This window comes from Zingiber officinale, chromosome 2B, assembly GCF_018446385.1.
Source record: "Zingiber officinale cultivar Zhangliang chromosome 2B, Zo_v1.1, whole genome shotgun sequence".
Classification (NCBI taxonomy): domain Eukaryota; kingdom Viridiplantae; phylum Streptophyta; class Magnoliopsida; order Zingiberales; family Zingiberaceae; genus Zingiber; species Zingiber officinale.
In genome coordinates, this window is record NC_055989.1 from 51,565,858 (window position 1) to 51,586,969 (window position 21,112).

Below are 21,112 nucleotides of genomic sequence, written 5' to 3' on the forward strand. Positions count from 1 at the left end.
CGGAAGAAATCCCTTCTTGGAGTTCTGCATGGCAAACCGAAGGAGTACCTTGTCAATATATGTACTCTGACTTAGGCCAAGCAATCTCTTAGATCTATCTCTATAGATCTGTATCCCTAGAATGCGGGATGCCTCACCTAAGTCCTTCATTGAGAAGCAACTTCCTAGTCAGGTCTTGATAGACTGAAGCATAAGGATGCCCTTCCCAATGAGTAGTATGTCATCCACATACAATATGAGGAAGACAACTATATCCCCTACAACCTTCTTGTAGACACAAGGCTCATCTTCGTTCTTGATGAAACCAAACTGTTTGATTGCATCATCGAATCAAAGATTCCAGCTTCGAGAAGCTTGCTTTAGTCCATAAATGGACCTATGCAGCTTGCATACTCTGCTAGTATGCTGTGGATCTACAAAACCCTCAGGTTGTGTCATGTCTACATCCTCGAGTAGGTTTCCATTCAGAAACGCGGTTTTGACATCCATCTACCATATCTCATAGTCATGGTAAGTTACATCCATCCTCGAGTTAATGGACCTTGGTTGGTGTACATGGATTCCATCTCGGATCTCTTGGCCTCTAGCCATTTCTCGGAATCTGGTCTCATCACAGCTTCCTGATAGGTGGTAGGCTCATCCTCTATGAGCACAACGTCATCATGGTCAGACAAGAGAAATGAGTATCTCTCAGGCTGACGATGTACCCTATCAGACCTGCGAAGAGGTATGTCTACTTGAACTGGTTGTTGTTCCTCAACTCCTTGTGGAACAACATCATCCACAACACTTTGTGGTTCCAGTTCAACTTCCATCGAGGTATCAGTGCTATTGTTCGCATCTTGAACTTCTTCAAGATCGAACGTGCTCCCACTAGTCTTTCTAGAAACAAAGTCCCTTTCTAGAAAGATTCCAGTCTTTGCCACAACTACCTTGTGCTGACTGGGAATGTAGAAGTAATATCCCTTAGTTTCCTTAGGATATCGAATAAAGTAGCACTTATCGGATTTGAGTCCTAATTAGTCTGAGACTTGACGTCTAGCGTAAGCCTCACAACCCCAAATCCTCATGAAAGACACCTTGGCATCTCTCCTAGTCCATATCCTATATGGTGTCTTTATTACGGCCTTGGATGGAACTCGGTTAAGTATAAAAGCTGCCGTGTCTAGAGCATAACCCCAAAGGTATGTCGGAAGATCTGTGTGACTCATCATAAATCGTACCATATCTAATAAGGTATGATTCCTCCTTTCGAATACTCCATTCCACTGTAGTGTTCCAGGAGGAGTGAATTGGGATAGAATCCCACACTCAGCTAGATAGTCACGAAACTCATGGCTAAGGTATTCTCCACCTCGATCTGATTGAAGTATCTTAATACTCTTGCCAAGCTGGTTCTGTACTTCAATCTTGAATTCTTTGAACTTTTCAAAGGATTTAGACTTATGTGTCATCAAGTACACATAACCATATCTACTGAAGTCATCAGTAAATGTGATGAAGTATCTATAACCGCCTCTAGCAGTGACATTGAAAGGGCCACATACATCACTATGTATGTGTCTTAACAAATTAGTCGCTCTTTCGCTGTGCCCACTAAAGGGAGTCTTGGTCATCTTGCCTAGTAGGTATGACTCACACATCTCATAAGATTCAAAATCAAATGAGTCCAGCAAACCATCCTTATGGAGCTGGGATAAGCGCTTGTCATTAATATGACCTAAGCGACAATGCCGGAGATAGGTTTGGTTCAGGTCATTTGACTTGAACCTCTTGATATTTATGTTATAGATAGGGCTTTCAAGGTCTAGAATATAGAGTCAGTTTATCAGAGGTGCACTACAATAGAACATATCGTTTAAATAGACGGAACAACATTTGTTCTTTATTGTAAACGAGAAACCTTTCTTGTCCAAACAAGAAACTGATATAATGTTCTTAGTTAATGCAGGCACATAACAACAATCGACTAACTCTAGTACAAGCCTAGAGGGCAGAGATAGAAAGTAAGTCCCTACAGCAACAGTTGCAACCCATGCTCCATTGCCTACTCGTAGGTCCACCTCGCCCTTTGTCAATGCCCTGCTATTTCTCAGTGCCTGCACATCAGTACAAATGTGAGAAACACATCCAGTATCTAATACCCATGATGTAGAAATAGATAGATTGACTTCTATAACATATATACCTGAAGTGGAAGTCTCACTTCGCTTCTTCTTAAGATCCTCCAAGTATACCTTGCAGTTCCTCTTCTAGTGACCGCAGTGGAAGCGGTAGCATCCTTGGCGACCCCTCCTTTAGGCTTAAGTGCCTTGCCTTTGCCCTTGGCTTGGGACTTTTCCTTGCCTTTGGGCTTGCCTTGCCCTTATGTTTCGAACCATCGAGGTGTTGGGCTTAGCCTTCTAAGGTTCTCTTAACATGCTAAGCGGCTCGGCGGTGGCTTGTCAATTTCTCATATTGTAGTTTAGAACGAATTAACGTAGCTATCCGACAAGGATTGCAAGATCAGGTCGATGGGGGAACCCCGCTTTTGTAGGTTCTCTATGTACCCAATCATTTTGAGTACATATGGGCCTACAGGAGCCCCGTCTGACATCTTGCACTGAAACAGTGCCCTTGAGATCTCAAATCTCTCATGCCTCGGTTGTCCTTGTTACAGTTGACGAAGATGTACAACCATATCGTAAGCGCCCATTAACTCGTGTTGCTTCTTAAGCTCATAGTTCATGGTCGCGAGCATTAGACAGGACACATCTAATGCGTCATCTTGATGCTTCTTGTAAGCATCTTTGTCAGCTCGCGGGGCATTGGCAGGAGGATCCTCCGGAATGGGCTGCTCCAGAACGCACAGTTTACGTTCTTGGGTGAGAACTATTCTCAAGTTCCTATACCAATCCAGGAAGTTTGCTCCGTTGAGCTTGTCCTTCTCGAGGACAGATCGCAGGGAGAAGGTGTTCGTATTCGACGTCATGATAATCTACAACAGAAATAAATGCAGAAATAAATATTATATTCTTAATCATTTAATTAGGCCTTTAACTAAATGATGCTCCCACTGAATTCTATAATTCATGTGGGACAAGATCCACATCATACTAACCCTTGAGTTAGCTTTGGCTAATACGCCCAAGACTTAGTATGATTGGTAGGTAACGATTACCAATTACATCTCTATGCAACTCTTGTTTATAGGATCAAGATCCGCATTGATATTAAAACTCGAGTTAGCTTTGGCTAATACGCCCGAGAATTAATATAAACGTGATTTTGTCCTACCTTTCCAACCGTTGGAAGAATGCCTATAGTTAAACTCGATCCAATTGAGTTAACTAGTTACTCAATCTAATTGAGTTGCACTCACCCATGCGTTGATAGGCGGGACCAAGATTGTCCCTCCGTACCCAACCAAGATAGTATGTGTTGTTCTGCTTTGGTAGATTCAACAACAGCATGCGATCGAGGTAGTGGTAGGTATCACGGCACGGAAGGCATTAGAGTTGACGTGATTTAGATCTAATCTAAACGTCGATGTTGTATCATATACACGATATAGATCTAATCTAATCGATAGGGTGCATCTTGTACATGATGTAGATCTAATCTAATCGTAAGGGTGAATCTTGTGCACGATTTAGATCTAATCTTAATCGTTAGGCACTAATTAATTACTTAATTAAACATGCATCACATACACAAGTAATTAACTAAATTTTGTGATTATGTCATGGCCCTACTACGATCTTCTCAAGACAATGAGAAGATTGGATGGTCAACCTAAGGTCAACAACTTCTCAAGCGCCTTCCTTTTGACCACCTTGTGTTGCTCGCGCCTTCCTCGTAACTCCGTCTTGAGTGGACCTTCCACCGCTTCAAATTTTTTACATTACATTTTTGAAACTTGAGTTACATTCGAGTCTAAACTAATTTACAACAAGAATAAAAGAGAAAGGCACGACGCGCAGGTCGCGAAAAATAAAATTACATACAGTATTATAAATTAGAAAACAAATTATCCAATCGAATTGTGTCTTTGGGCCATGACTATCACAAAAATAATATATAATTCAAAATTATATATTTCTATAATTTTCTATAATTTTTCTATAATTTTTTACAATTTTTACGAGTACAATTTCCCGGCGGTTCCGTTTAGCGGTTTTCGGGCGCAATCGTGGGGTTCCTTTGCAATCTAACAGTACCTTTGCCCACTGTCCCAAAAATTTTGGGGTGAAACTTAGCCGTTTTGGGAAAAACTTCTCGGTAGTCGAAGCCTACAAGTGCCGAAACACTACCCTTAAAAACTATAAAAATCGTAAATTTACAGAATATTACAGAACTGAAAAGTTTTCATAAAACACAAAATAAACTCGTATTCGTCTTCTCACGTGGCTCTGATACCACTGTTGGGTTTTTCGCGTCGCGGAAACCCCAAAACTCCCTAGCCAACGGATCCGTGCGAAGAAAAATTTAAATATGAGTACGAGTTTACTAAAACTTAGATCTACTCCTAGATCTACATGGAAGAGATCTATACCTTCGATGCGTGCCCTTTTTTGTATCCCGCTCGTCCAAGATTCGCCGGATCTCGAAAGTATCAAAATAGATACTTCTCTATACGTATCCACATGAACACACTAGGTGGAGATGACCAAAACAAGGTGTGCTAGCACCTTATGGGATTCAGCCAAGGAAAGGAGAGGGAGAGCAAAAATGGCTAGAGGAAGGAGATGAAGTGAATGCACATGAATGAGAAAAATGAATTCACATTCACACCAAAAGGTGGCCGGGCACTTTCCCAAGTGTAACCCCCATTTTTGCATTAAGTGTGGCCATTAAGAGATTTGTAACCTCCATGAGGTGGCACACACACATGTGCTAAACATGATGATGTGACACCTCATCATTGGCTACTTAATGCCAACTCACCAATGAGGTGGCATAAAGTCAAGTCAAACTTGACTCTTCATCTTCCTCTCAAGTCAAGTCAAACTTGACTTAATCTCTCTCATGGTTGATCTAATCCAACCATTTAATTCAAGCCAATTTAATATAATGAATCTAATTCATTTAATTAAATTGATTCAATGAGTCATAATCTAAATTAGACTCATTGAACACATGAATCAACTTGAGTCCAACTCAATTAGCCCAATTAGGATTACTCTTAATCCAATTTGATTCATCAAATGAATCTAATCCTCTTGGTTCATCATATGAACATAATCTCCATCTAATTGTCCTTAGTGTGTGACCCTATAGTTTCTTGTAACGTTGGCAATGCCCCTAAACCCATTTAGGAGCATAAGTAATGAGCGGTATCTAGCAACACATCATTACTACCCAATGTTACAAGAATGTTGAGATCCAACATCACCTTGTGACTACTAATTGTGACTCCTCACAATATATGACAAGTGCCCTTCTATCCTAGACATCTAGATTGATCAATGTGAGGCATAGACCGTGTCATCCTCTGATCAATCTAAATCCTGAACTTCAAGTAGACTCACTAAATCAAATGAGCTCAATATATCATATTGACTCATTTGGGCATGGCCATGCACTTCGTGGTCTCACTCTATCAAGAATATCGATGTCGCTCCCGTCATATAGGAGGGATAGATCCTATCTACATCACTCACATCCCTCTGCATAATTCGTTACATACCAAGTAATCGCCTTTATAGTCCACCCAGTTACGGGTGACGTTTGATGAAACCAAAGTACATGAGAAAGTATATGACACTCATATAACGATCCATGATACTTTCTCATGGCGGGTCATTCAGTATACATTCTCCAATGCATACCCATGTGTTAACTTGATATCTCTATATCCATGACTTGTGAGATCAAGTCATCGAGTTGACCTACATGCTAGTCTTATTGCATTAACATTGTCCCTTGAATGTTAATACTCGACTAGGAATGATTAAGAGTAGTGTTCCCTATATCATCTCACTATCGATTCAACCAATCGATTGATATAGGTAAGAACCTTCTACTCAAGGACGTTATTATACTTAGTTTATTTGGCACCAATACAAGTAAGTATAATAACCAAAAACCAAATGCCTTTATTTATATATAGAATATGATACAACAAATCCAAAATACAATCATCAAATGATTGGCTCTAGGGCTCTAGCTAACACGTGTCAACATGCTAGTGCATATAACTTGATTCAATATTTACTACTTGCAACATTATCATCTTGCTAAAACATAAAGCATGAAACATAAGTTCACATCAAGTAATAATCATCCAAAATCATCTAGTAGGAAAATAGTTCATAAGCAAAACTTAAAGAGTAAATAAGTCTTGAAACATAAAATAGATCTTCTTTCCACCATGCCACTTCCACACACATCCTTGTCATTCCTATTGCTCCCATTAGTTTAGCCATTCTTTTCCTTTTTCTGCAATACAAGGGAAATTTAAACTATAAGCACATACGCTTAGTAAGATCCCTTCCTACTCACAAAACCATACTCATGCATTAATCATAAAATGGTAACATGCTCATTCAACTCATATCTAGGTATGAAAGAAAACTTACATAAACATAAATTTGTAGCATGATCATAAGTAAATCATAACATAGCATGTGAGGGCATAAACATAAAGTAGTAGCATGATCATAAATAAATCATAACATAGCATGTGAGAGCATAAACATAAAATAGTAGCATGATCATCTAAGCATCATAGACATACCTTCAATAGCATCTTACTAAAGCATAGAGGTACCATATATTATGAACATGTAGATGCAAGATGTTCTTTTGAAAACATGTATCATGAAATGAGTATATGCAAGATGTCCTTTTGAAAACATATCTTACATAAATACTTAAACATAATCTCATCATGAGGGCCCGACTTTGTACCACATACATACACTACAACAAAAACCCTCATAGACATCAGTGGAACAACAACGGTTTTAAGCAAAAACCGATGTCTTTGAGTATTTTACACCGGTTTTTCCAAAAACCGGTGTCTATGAGCGCAGATTTTCCCTAATAGACATCGGTTTTTTTAGCCGATATCTATGAGTACCCATTTTTCGTTAATAGACATCGGTTTTAACAATGGTTTTTAAAATCGGTGTCTATGATAATTTTCTTGTTCTATCTACGAAATCAGATAGTAAAAAACTATTATTAAAAGTGATATTAATAAATTAAAATAAAATAATTTAATTTTTCCACCAATACTTAGTTAAAATTTTCAACACTTCAACCCACCTAAACCTATTAATTAGTTAAACTGTTCTATTTAATTAGTTATTATTTTCAATACTTAGTTAAACTGTTCTATTTAATTTAATTTTCCTAAACCTATATGATGCGGTCCACGGGAGGCAGAGACAGAGAGCCGTCTTCGGGCGACTCACCTTCTCCGCCTCTTTCTTCTCCTCCCCTCCAATCGCCGACCCAATCTCGACCTCCTTCGTTCTCCCAAATCGAAGCAGACAGAAACAGAGATCAGAGATCTGTGCTTCTGATTCACCACTCGATCCGCCAAGATGCGGATAGGTTCCGAGAAGGTGTCGTCGCTCGATCTCTTGTCGGTCGTCGTTGCCTCCCTCTCCGATGGATATGGGCTCGATTCCGGCACCGGGGATGCGTTCGTGGAGAACCGGCTGCTGATCGCCGTCCTGAGCATCGTCATCACCGTGCTCGTCGGTTGCGTGGCAATCTTCTTCATCTGGCGATCGAGCGGAAGGAAGCCCGCCGAGTCACCGAAGTCGCTAGTAGTGAAGACCCAGATGGATACAGAGGAGGACCAAGGGAAGAAGAAGGTCACCGTCTTCTTCGGGACGCAAACCAGGACGGCTGAGGGGTTCGCGAAGGTTAGGGTTTTTATCCGAGTAGTTCATTTTTTGAATTTTTCTCCCATGATCTTAGATTTTCCCCCCTTCTGGGCGCTGGCTGAGTGTTACGCTCCACAAGTGTACGGAAATGTCGCAAGTAATATAAAAGATTATCGTATCCACAGGGACTGGAATAAGCACTAGAAATGCCTCAATGCGAATTAGCTAAACAACTATCTAATTGTTTCAAATGCAAAGTGAAGGTAAACAAATCTAATATTAAAGATCAACAAACAAGAGTTTAGTGTTTTGGGTTATGATAAAGGGAGATTCTAGGAGTTTCGGTTTCTTTGTAAGATTTCTTGAATGTAAATGGTTCACCAATTCTTATCCCTCAATTGCCAACCACTTGTAGAAAGTTGCCGGTTCTCTCTTGCAATAGATAACCGGCTAAGGACTGAGAAATGTATCTAAATATGATCAATTAGACGTGAACCTACGTTGTCCTTACACAGAAGCGCACCTATTACTATGCCTTCCTCGGATATCAACATAGAAGCCCACAACTTATTAATCTATCAAGATACAAGAAACTAATCACAAGATCCATCCTACTCTCTTGAATATTCCTATTTCCTCTTCAAGATTATCTCTCAAACGTCCTTACACGGGCTTGCACCTGTCACGTGGATCCCTCGGATGATCGAGTGAGAGTTTATCTTTACAAAGTCCACAAGAAATCCAAACAATCAATCAAGAATGAGAATTAAGCACAAATCACCATTAATCATTCAATATCTAATTGATACAAGCAAGATAATGTCATTGAAACAAGAAATTGGCAAATCCACAAGAGATTACATCAATCCATCATACAAATACTCCCTTAATCCTAGAATACAAGATATACTCCATGAATCGAGGAAGAATACCCAAAGAAATAAAGATTACAAGCATTTCTTAAATCCCTAATCCAAGAAACAAAGAAAAGGAGAAAAGAGAAAACTTATCTACGAAGAAGCCTCGTCTTCGGATCCAATCGTCGCTCCGGAGTCAAAATCGTCAAGAACTCCCCTCGAATCGCCCTGAAATCCTCCCAAGAATGGGAGGAAACCACCAAATCTTGCCTTCTCCCAAAGGGGGAGAGATCCCCTTTCAATTCATGAAGGAGGGTTTAAATAAGGGAGGAAATCGGGCGCCACATGGCCCCATGACACGGCCATGTGAGATTCACACGGCCATGTCTAGTTCCTTCTCTGCCAAAGCTGCACGGCCGTGTGACTCACACGGCCAGGACCCTTCTGTTCTCTGGAAATGCTACACGGCCGTGTGGTGCACACGGCCACCACCTGCTTCTCGAAACACTGTAGATCTACACGCCATAGGCATCTGCTCTAATTTCTTCAAATCAAAACACGGCCGTGTGAGATTCACACGGCCATGTCCTCTTCCCTTCCTGTTAAAACCACACGGCCGTGTGTGGTACACGGCCTGATGCTCTCTCCCTTCAATTCCTTCCAAGCTTGCCTGAGGACGCATAATCTTCACCAATTTCGACTCCTGTGTACAGAAAATGCACAAAAAGCAGATCTCCGAACCAAAAAAGTAAATATGCTAAAAGAAAAGCTGGAAATATAAAAGTGCATAGATCAAGCATGCTCAAAGTATGTAAATGTGCGTAAAAACATGCATAAAAGAGTATATAATCTACGCACATCACACCCCCAGACTTAAACCTTTGCTTGTCCTCAAGCAAAATGCTGCAGTCTAAATTCATATGTTCTACAACACATTCATAAAACCTAGTGCACTTTCCTAACTCTATCAAAAAGTTTCATTAACAAGCGTGATCATGGAAACAAGTAAAGTATGGTTCAAGCATAAGAATCTTGTGCACAGTGTAAAAGTAACTCAACACCCTTCAAGTTTCAATCCATGTCCTAGTCAAGTCGTCATCAAATTTGAATTCCTAGTGTTTCCAGTGAAAGACAAGTAACCAGTGATAGGCACTTACTCACCATTCACTTGGTTCATATTTCTCAACTAACCCAAGGTCTCAAAGGTGTGCTCAATCTCAAGGGAAGCTAGGCAGTCATTTCCCCAGTAACCTAACTCGGTCTCAAAGGGGTGACTTGCTAGATTCCACTCATGACAACTGTTTTTTATATCCCTTATTTTTATTTTTATTTTTTTTATAAGTGTTTGCATTGTGCAAAACTTATTCACAAATGTACTTTTAGCACACATGTTGGGATATTTTGATTTTTCCAAATGAGCTTTAATGATTTGAGCCTCATCCAGTAACCAAAATGAAAGTTGAGAAATCACCATGGAAACCAAGTACTAAGCAAACAAGATGAATCATGACTATTTCAATGACATCAACTATTCAAGCATCAAGCACAAGTGTAGTGAAGATAAAATCCTTAAGGTTGAACCAAAACTAAAACTCATCACCATAAGATTCTTAGCTTATTAATGCTTCCCAAGATAGAAAAAAAGAACTACACAAAGTTTACTACTAGCATCATTCGAACATCATGAATCAAGACAATAATCGTGCTAACATTTCACTTGAATCCAAGAAAGCATATAAGTGAAGATTTGATGTTCTCAAAGATTTTTTATTTTTATTTTTTTTTTGCCATGATTATTTCAAAAACAAGCAAAATAAAGCAACAAGCAATGAAAATATGAACCAACATGAAAAACTAACAAAAACTAAAAACTGAAAACCAAACTAAACAGTACATGACACCCCCCCAGACTTAAACTTTTCATCGTCCCGATGAAATCAATATGGTGGAGGAGGTGGAGGTGGACGAGGGAAAGGAGGTCTACGACGTGGTTGGCCAATAGGAAAACTAGGAAAACCTGGAATCTCACCCAAGGATCTATGATACTCATATAAAGCATCTACTTGTTGGCTAGTAAGCATCATGCTCTGCATAAAATCTCTCATCCTAGCCTGATCAGTATCATAATCCTGCACAAACTCAGCCACTTTACCTTGAAAATTCCTCGTAAACTGAAAATGATTTTGTACCTCCCTAAACTGATCATCAGATAAAGAGAAGTGCCCCTCCAACATTTTTCGTTGGGCATCTTGCTTCTCATGAAGTGATTCTAGAGACGTACGAAAATCTGAAAAATCAAACCTAGAAGATCCCGTGCCATATGCAAAAGAATGCTTAGCAGGCTCCATAAAACTAGAAGGCTGCGGGTGTCCATATGACGAGGGCTCATGATGTGGCTCAGTGTCTCCAGGTATAGAAGGGTTATCCTCAAAATCTAACTCAAAAATTACCCAATTAGCCGGGTTACGAATAGTAGTTCGTTCAGGAAAAGGAAGGGGTAAAGGAGAACCACTCCTCCTAGGAAACGCGAAACCATTCTCATCCCGAACGATCATTTTCATAGCAAGACATGCATCAATGTCAATCATGTCATTACCATGAATTATTTCCAACCCATCAACATCAAGATTTAAATTATAAGCTATTCGGGTAATCAAACCACCAAAAATAATTGATCCCGATGATGCCCTAGCAGATCTTAATAAGGTTTGATCAAAATGAAAACCAGAATCAAATTCAACCTTATAAAGCATAGCCCATAAAGCATAAAGCTCTATCTTTTTAACCACCCTATCACTCTCTCCCCTACCAAAAATAGTTTTACCCATGACTCTATGTAGATACCTAAAGATGGGGTTTTACATATGGGAGGCCTTAGCTCTTGAAGGCTCATAAGGTTGATCTAACCCAGTTATTGCATTCCAAAAATGATTCCAATTAAACCTTGGATCAAACCTACGAGGGCTACCGGTGGTTAATCCAAAACAAGAATTAAAGTCACTAAATGCCTATAGAAATTCTTGATTCATTAGTCTAAATGAGATTTTTCCAAAATAATCATCTTCATTAGTAAAATGGACATCCAATGAACTTAAAAATTCCAAAACAAGAGGAGGATATGTAGGCAAATGTGTGTACATAATATCACTCCAATCCAAAAACCCAATCATCAAATCTACATCTTCCCTAATTCCAAGCATATCAAGAACAGTTGGGTCCATATATCTAGTACACACTATCTTTCTATTGACAAGAATTGCAAATCTAGTTACTTGATCATCATTTCTAAACACAATATTGAATTCATTGTCATTACCTTCGTTGCGTGAAGTCCTTTTGCCTTTGCCCTTCACTGGTTGTTTTCCTTTGTCCCTTGATGGCTCCTTCTCTTTGTCTCCACTGGATCCACCACCTCCTTTGTGAAGTTTCTTCAAAATATTGGACATCTTGATGAGTTTAGATAGGGGAAGAATTATCTAGGGTTGGAAAAATGGAACTCAAAGAACAAAACTTCAAAGAGCAAAGATCTTAGGTTAGGAGAACAAAAAGTCCAAGTCTTAGAGAGGAGGAGAATCCGGATCTAAGAGATCTTGAGAGATTAGAGACGAGTTTTTAAGAGATTGGGAGAGAAAGATATGTTTTGGAGAGTTGGGGGTGTGCGGAACACGGCCAAGATCTGGCCGTGTAAGGTAGAAAGAAGACTTTAATAACTCTCCTACACGGGTCGTGCAGATCCACACGGCCTCCCCCTCTTCCTTCTCTGGATTCTTCGCACGGCCGTGTCTGGGACACGGCCTCTCCATCTTTCTTCTCTGGATTCTTTACACGGCCGTGTTTGAGACACGACCTCTCCATCTTTCTTCTCGGGATTCTTTACACGGCCGTGTTTGAGACACGGCCTAGACCTTTTTCTCCTCGGGAGATCCTACACGGCCGTGTCTGGATGACACGGCCCAAGCACTTCCCTTCTCTGCAACCTTTGCCTGGCCGTGTATAGCACACGGCCGGGCTCTGTTTTGCACCTAACCTGAAAACAAAATCAAAAGAATGCATCAAACTAAAAGAAATTAAAATACAAATCAAAACTAACTAAAAGAACCCTTGGGTTGCCTCCCAAGAAGTGCTTGTTTAAGGTCTTTAGCTCGACCAAACTTGATCATTCACTTCTTTTCCTCGCCCTTGGAGGACAGATATACTTTTCATTTTTGTTGGGAGATCTTCTCCCAACATCTTCCACCACATTGTCTCCTTCGTTTGGTGGCCTTCCATGAGGATGGAAATTCCATTCCTCAAGTTTATAAATGCTTGTCCTGCTACAAGCATTTAAAAGAGACGAGACATGGTTAGAGATATTAGATAAATCATATTCTAACCTTTCCTTACCAATTACCAAAGAAAGCTTATGATTTTTGACATCAATTATAGCTCCAGCTGTAGCAAGGAAATGTCTTCCTAATATGATAGGAATCCTGGGGTCCTCTTCCATGTCCAACACGACAAAATCTGTGGGAATAACATTCTCATCCACCTCTACTGGCACATCTTCTATAATACCCAAAGGGTACCTGCAGGAATGATCGGCAAGTTGAAGTGCCATAGTAGTAAGTTTAATGTTTTTGAGACCTAATTTATTACAAATTGAATAGGGAATGAGGCTAACACTTGCCCCCAAATCACAAAAAGTTTTTTCAAAAAATTCTTTTCCTATGTTGCAAGGAATATAAAAGCTCCCTGGGTCCTTTAGTTTTGGGGAAGTGTTCTTCTCTAAAATAGCACTACATTCCTCACTAAGCGCAATGGTCTCAACCTCTCCTCTTCTTCTCTTGTTTGACATGAGATCCTTCAGGAATTTGGCAAATCTAGGCATTTGAAGAATAGCATCAATAAGAGGTACCTCTACACAAATTTCCTTAACTTTTTCTAAAAACTTGCCAAATTCTTCATATTTCTTGAGCATTGTAAGTCTCTGAGGAAAAGGGACAACTTTGCTCTGATGGTTCAGTGGAAGAGTTTCTTCAACCTCAATGGTACTCTCCTCATTAGCTTGAATCTGATTTGGTATAAGAGGAGAGCGCTCTTCTTCTTTTTGTATCCCTTTCGGAGCAGTCACTTGGGAGTCTCCCAAGGTCCGTCCGCTCCTAAGCTCAATTCTATTGCAATGCTCCATAGGATTCACATCAGGTTTTCCTGGAAGTTGTCCTGGTGCTCTGGATGATGAGGAAGCTAGTTGGGCAATTTGACTATCCTGGATCTTTTGATGCTTTTCAGAATTATCCATTCTCTGAATGAGCTTTGCTAAATCTTGCTTCATTTCATTCTGACTTGAGATAATTTCTTCAAACATCTTTTCAATATTTGACTTTGGTAAGCCTTGAGAAGATAGATGTTGAAAATTTTGTTGCCCAGCTTGAAAATTTGGTCTTGCCCCCATAGATGGTCCTTGATCTTGATTATTTCTGTAAGAAAAATTTGGATGGCTCTTCCATCCAGGGTTATAAGTATTTGAGTATGGGTTGTTCTGCCTTTGATTGTAACTCATGATTGCATCACATTGTTCCAGTTGATTGATTTGTGTAGTGATAGCTCCCAATGGACATGAGTCATTTGAGTGCTCTAAACTCCCACATACTTCACAAGATGTACTAATAGCATTGACCATATTAGCACTAGTCCCCATATTCTCAAATTTCTTTGTAAGAGCATCCAATTTTGCAGACAAAAGAGTGACTGCATCTACATCAAACTTCCCTGATGCTTTAATTGCTAGGTTTATAAAAGAATAGCCACCACTTCTTTCATTTTCCCATTGATGATGATTTTGTGCTACACTGTCAATAATTTCTTCAGCTTCATCTAAACTTTTATTCATAAGTGCCCCTCCAGCAGCTGAATCAAGGGACACTTTGGTATGATAGTTGATACCATTATAAAAAGTGTGCAACACTAACCATCTTTCCAACCCATGATGTGGGCATTGTCTGAGCATACTATTATATCTATCCCTTGCTTCAAAAAGAGATTCTGAGTCAGTTTGCTTGAAGCTTGTAATTAAATTCCTCATATGAGCTATTTTGCTTGGTGGATAGAATTTATCAAGAAACTGTTGCTCACATTGCTCCCAAGTGGTGATGCTATTAGGGGCCAAAGAATTCAGCCATTGCTTTGCCCTATCTCTTAAAGAAAACCCAAATAATAATAATCTAACTGCTTCTGAAGGAACTCCATTCATTTTCATGGTTCATAAAAGACCTCTAACTGTTGATTGGGGTCTTCATGAGGTCCTCCACCAAATTGGTTCTGCTGCACCATAGAAATAATTGCGGGTTTGATCTCAAAGTTATTAGCTTCCACTGAAGGTCTTCAAATACTAGATCGAAAACCTCTTGCATAAGGTGCTGCATAATCCTTGAGTGGTCTATTCGCCATGTTCAAATGTTCCTGTTCTTCAATTTGCCTTTGCAGAATTCTTCTTTTATGGAAAGTTCTGTCAATCTCAGGGTCAAAAGGAAAGAATTCCCCTGCAAAGTTAGATCTTCGCATACACAAGAACAAGATAGCAAATGACAATTCAACAGAAAAAGAAAAATAAAAGAATCAAAAATACAGAATTGAATTTGTACAAAAAGAATTAACAAGAAGTAAAAGTTATACAAGAAAGTAAAAACAGAAATCTAATGATTAGTTACAACTATGCAATATGAAAGGAAAACAAATATTATGTTTAGTCTAACTCAATTGATAATTCCTAATGTTATAGCGCAGTCCCCGGCAACGGCGCCAAAAACTTGTTACGCTCCGCAAGTGTACGGAAATGTCGCAAGTAATATAAAAGATTATCGTATCCACAGGGACTAGAATAAGCACTAGAAATGCCTCAATGCGAATTAGCTAAACAACTATCTAATTGTTTCAAATGCAAAGTGAAGGTAAATAAATCTAATATTAAAGATCAACAAACAAGAGTTTAGTGTTTTGGGTTATGATAAAGGGAGATTCTAGGAGTTTCGATTTCTTTGTAAGATTTCTTGAATGTAAATGGTTCACCAATTCTTATCCCTCAATTGCCAACCACTTGTAGAAAGTTGCCGGTTCTCTCTTGCAATAGATAACCGGCTAAGGACTGAGAAATGTATCTAAATATGATCAATTAGACGTGAACCTACGTTGTCCTTACACAGAAGCACACCTATTACTATGCCTTCCTCGGATATCAACATAGAAGCCCACAACTTATTAATCTATCAAGATACAAGAAACTAATCACAAGATCCATCCTACTCTCTTGAATATTCCTATTTCCTCTTCAAGATTATCTCTCAAACGTCCTTACACGGGCTTGCACCTGTCACGTGGATCCCTCGGATGATCGAGTGAGAGTTTATCTTTACAAAGTCCACAAGAAATCCAAACAATCAATCAAGAATGAGAATTAAGCACAAATCACCATTAATCATTCAAGATCTAATTGATACAAGCAAGACAATGTCATTGAAACAAGAAATTGGCAAATCCACAAGAGATTACATCAATCCATCATACAAATACTCCCTTAATCCTAGAATACAAGATCTACTCCATGAATCGAGGAAGAATACCCGAAGAAATAAAGATTACAAGCATTTCTTAAATCCCCAATCCAAGAAACAAAGAAAAGGGGAAAAGAGAAAACTTATCTACGAAGAAGCCTTGTCTTCGGATCCAATCCTCGCTCCGGAGTCGAAATCGTCAAGAACTCCCCTCGAATCGCCCAGAAATCCTCCCAAGAATGGGAGGAAACCACCAAATCTTACCTTCTCCCAAAGGGGGAGAGATCCCCTTTCAATTCATGAAGGAGGGTTTAAATAGAGGAGGAAATCGGGCGCCACACGACCCCATGACACGGCCGTGTGTGATTCACACGGCCATGTCCAGTTCCTTCTCTGCCAAAGCTGCACGGTCGTGTGACTCACACGGCCAGGACCCTTTTGTTCTCTGGAAATGCTACACAGCCGTGTGGTGCACACGGCCACCACCTGCTTGGCCTCTGGAAACCTCACACGACCGTGTAGATCTACACGGCCATGTAAGGCATCTGCTCTAATTTCTTAAAATCAAAACACGGCCGTGTGAGATTCACACGGCCATGTCCTCTTCCCTTCCTGTTAAAACTACACGGCCGTGTGTGGTACACGGCCTGATGCTCTCTCCCTTCAATTCCTTCCAAGCTTGTCCGAGGATGCATAATCTTCACCAATTTCGACTCCTGTGTACAGAAAATGCACAAAAAGCAGATCTCCGAACCAAAAGAGTAAATATGATAAAAGGAAAGCTGGAAGTATAAAAATGCATAGATCAAGCATGCTCAAAGTATGTAAATGTGCGTAAAAACATGTATAAAAGAGTATATAATCTACGCACATCACTGAGGAGGCAAAAGCACGGTACCCTAATGCCATATTTAAACTTGTGGATATCGTAAGATCATCTTCCTTCCATTTCAGATAATTGGAAATACTACTGATTAATTGACTGATCTGTAGTTAGTTTCCTCAATTATAGGACGAATATGCTACTGAGGATGATGAGTACGAGGAGAACCTGAAAAAGGAGAGCTTGGCTTTGTTCTTCTTAGCTACGTAAGTTGAAAGCCAGGAATATTTTGTTTTTATAAACGATCAGTTTCCTCAAAGTTCGAGCTGATCCCTTTGTTTTCTTTAGGTATGGAGATGGCGAGCCTACTGATAATGCTGCCCGGTTCTACAAATGGTTTACAGAGGTTCTGGAAGCATGCACATTTAGTTAATCTATTCTACCAATAATCCTTTTGCCTTGATCGATTGCTGATTATTAGTTTTTATAGGGGAAAGAGAGAGGAACCTGGTTGGAAAATCTTCAATTTGGTGTGTTTAGTTTGGGCAATCAGAAATATGAACATTTTAATAAGGTTTGGCATGATGAAATTGTCAGTATTCTTTTTGTGGGAATTGCTTGGCTGATATATTTGTGTATTGTGTCCTTGCAAAGGTTGCTGTGGTGGTCGATGAACTGCTTCATGAGCAAGGTATATAGTCGATTTATTTAGTTTGTGATTTGACTAAGTCACATATGCTCCTAAAGCTGATTTTAAATCCTATCTCCAGTTGCAAGCTCAAAGTTCATGCATTTCATTTTTCTAGAGAATTTAACTTGTTTTGTAGACTAATTATTACTCTAAAAACTTGTAAAGTCAACATGGTATGAGGAGTTACCTGTGTCAACGGCTGATTACCTCAATTTTGAAAAAGTCTTGAGTCCTTCGCTAATTGTTCAATTCTTAATTCAGTTCGGATTGTCAAGTACTCTTCCTTCTATTTGACTATGTCTATAGTAATACTTTATGATGCAGATTTCGATATTTACTTTGATGTTCATGTATGAAGTTTTGAGTTCTTTATGAACTAGCCTAGCATACGACAATCTTCCAATTTTCTACTCTCAGGATAAGAATGTACAATAGTGAGCTTGTGGGATATAGATCAAACTTAATCATTTGGCACTATCTGCTTATGATTGACCCGTGGTTTTACTGCAAGCCCCTCTAAATTCCTTGTTGCATTATCACCCCCTGAAATACTAGCATCACTGTAGGGATAGAATTGGTTATGGTATAGTTTTGATAAGGATTTCCAGGCAGGTTATAGGAATTATGAAACCAAGAGGAACCTAGTGTAATTAGGTCTAAAGGATAGTATTGATTATGATATAGTTTTGACAAGGATTTCCAATAGGTTATAACCATTTGAAACAAAGAGGAGCCTAGTGTAATTAGGTCTAAAGGCGATGTTGCTGATTTTATTGGCCGACTGTTGGATCGAGATCGCGCTAGAGGGGGGGGGGGTGAATAGCGCTCGCGGCTATTTTGTTCGACTATCGGAATTGTAAAACGTTCGTAGAGTAATTAAAGCAGCGGAATAAAAGAACCAAACACAAGAACACAGTCGTTTACTTCGTTCGGAGCCTAGGTCGACTCCTACTCGAAGGCCCGCGATCCTTGATCGCTTTCCGTGGGCAACAACTATAATTTCGTATGGATATTACAGATGAATTACAAAATGTAACTATAATTAAAATTATACCGACAACAGTAGTAGAAAGGAAATCTGAGCTCCGGGTCGTCGGAATATTGCAACAGCACTTCGGAAGCAGCACTTGAGCAGAACACAGCAGAATCGAAGCTTGTGAATGTTGTGGAGAGCTGCTGGTCGAGACCTCTTATAAAGAGGGTTCAAGGCGCCTTACACTGTTCATCAAGGTGCCTTGAACGAGCCGAGTCACCCGCGTGGATCAGCACTGACCTGGTCGAACTCTATCTGGTTCAAGGCGCCTTCATCCTATCCAAGGCGCCTCCAACCTCCGGTCCAAGGCGCCTTGAACTCCATTCAAGGCGCCTCCAGTCAGCTGGCTCGCACCCGAGGCGCCTCCAAGCTCCATGGAGGCGCCTCGGACACTGTTCATCCGAGTTGTAACTTGCTCCTTTGTTCCTGCAAAATGTGTTAGTCCCAAAAACACATACCCTGCAAAACAAAGTTAGCATAGTACACATAAAATAAAGTATAGACAGTTTCCGGACTGTTTCTAACCGGAAACCCTAGGTTGACCCGACGCCTACTGTTCCCTCTACGGGAACGCGTCCTCACCTACTCCACTCGGAGATTTACCTGCTGCAGTCGATCCTCCAGATCGACTGGACTTTTGCTCAGCACTCGATGCTTCCGGACTTTCTGCTAACATCCGCTTCCCGGCTAGTTCAGACTTTCACCGGTTCACGACACCAGGACTTTCCACCTAGGGTTACCACCCCCTAGGACTTTTGCCTGAAGCCATCGACCTGCCAAGACTTTCCGCATAGGGTTACCACCCCTATGACCTAGGGTTACCACCCCCTAGGGTTTTACCTTGCCTAACAACAGTTAGGACTTTCCTGAAACACTCAGCAAAAGCTGTCAGATAACAAAACACCTTAACTTTAAATCCTTTGCCATAATCAAAACTTAGGTTCGATTGTCGGATGCTTCCCGCACCAACAATCTCCCCCTTTTTGATTATGGCAACACGTAATTCAAAGTTAAGAAAAATAAGATATGTAATAACTGCATAAAGTTAACCAAGCTTAAGTAAATAAACTTAAAATGCAATAACAGTTAAGCTGGAAACTTTTAACTTTGTAATATTAGACTCCCCCTTAATAAAAGCCCTCCTTTTATTAAATACTTTGAATTTTCCTTTAACTTTAATTACCTACTCTCCCCCTTTGCCATATATCAAAAATAAACCAGTTTGAAAGTAGATAGGGAAAATTTTCAAAGATAAGTTTTCTTCTTAGCAAAACTACTTAGCTTTTTGAATTTTGGAATTTGCTAAATTTGAAAGTACTTAGTTATATTTTTAGCTTTGAAATGATTTGTCTTGAGAAAATGTTTTGCCAGATAGCTAAGTTTAGAGTACAATATAACTAAGTCTAGTTAAAATAGTCTTAAAAAAAATAGGAGTATTTGAATTTTCAATAAAAGGATTTGTTTAGAAGTTATAAAATATGAAGTCACTTAATAAAAACTTTTAAACCGTTACAAAAAGATGACTAGATTTTAAAATAATTGAATATTCACTACATAGATAAGTTTTCTTAAAAACTGTAATTAAGTTTTGAATACCCATTTTGAAGAAAATTTGTTACTAAGGAAAATTTAGTTTTAGGACAAAGGGAGTAGCAGTAGTTTATTTTCTAATCCAAGCATGAGTCAAATTAAATTATTGAGTTTAATTTGATTAAGTATCAGAGCCTTTAAAATAATCAGGTAACGTAATTTGATTAGAACCTTAAGTACTATCATGCTTGACCAAAAATTGAAACATACTTTTCCCAATTGTCTAACCTTTAGCTACTAGCTGATTGCCTAGAGGGCAGTAGCTTTCACATGGTTAGTCAAGTTAAGTCCTTTTGGTCCAGTTAGAATTGGCTAGAGCTGGAAGACTTGACTTGATTACTATTTATGATGTGTTTAACGCCCAGACTCATATTGATGCACAAATATAAGCATTCCTGAGTCCAGGCTGTACCCTATGCATCTCACGCCTTTCTAAGTTTTTCAAATACAAGCAAGGTAGACCTAGGTGTTTGTGAGATGCTCTGGCTTTAATCTAGGGGTACATGATATCTAGGGGAATACCTAAGCTAAATCCAAATTTAACAAATCTAACAAAATTGGAGTTTTGAAAACTGTTTTTCCTAGAATTTGAAAAGCAAGTGATAACCGAACATTGTCTATTCTACCCAACACATTCCTATTTGTCTTCTAAGTGAGCTGAACTCAAGTTCAGGTAAGGGTTTTGTGAAGATGTCAGCTAGATTTGATTTTGACTCAACATAGTTGAGTGTAATATCACCCTTAGCTACATGATCCCTTACAAAATGGTGCT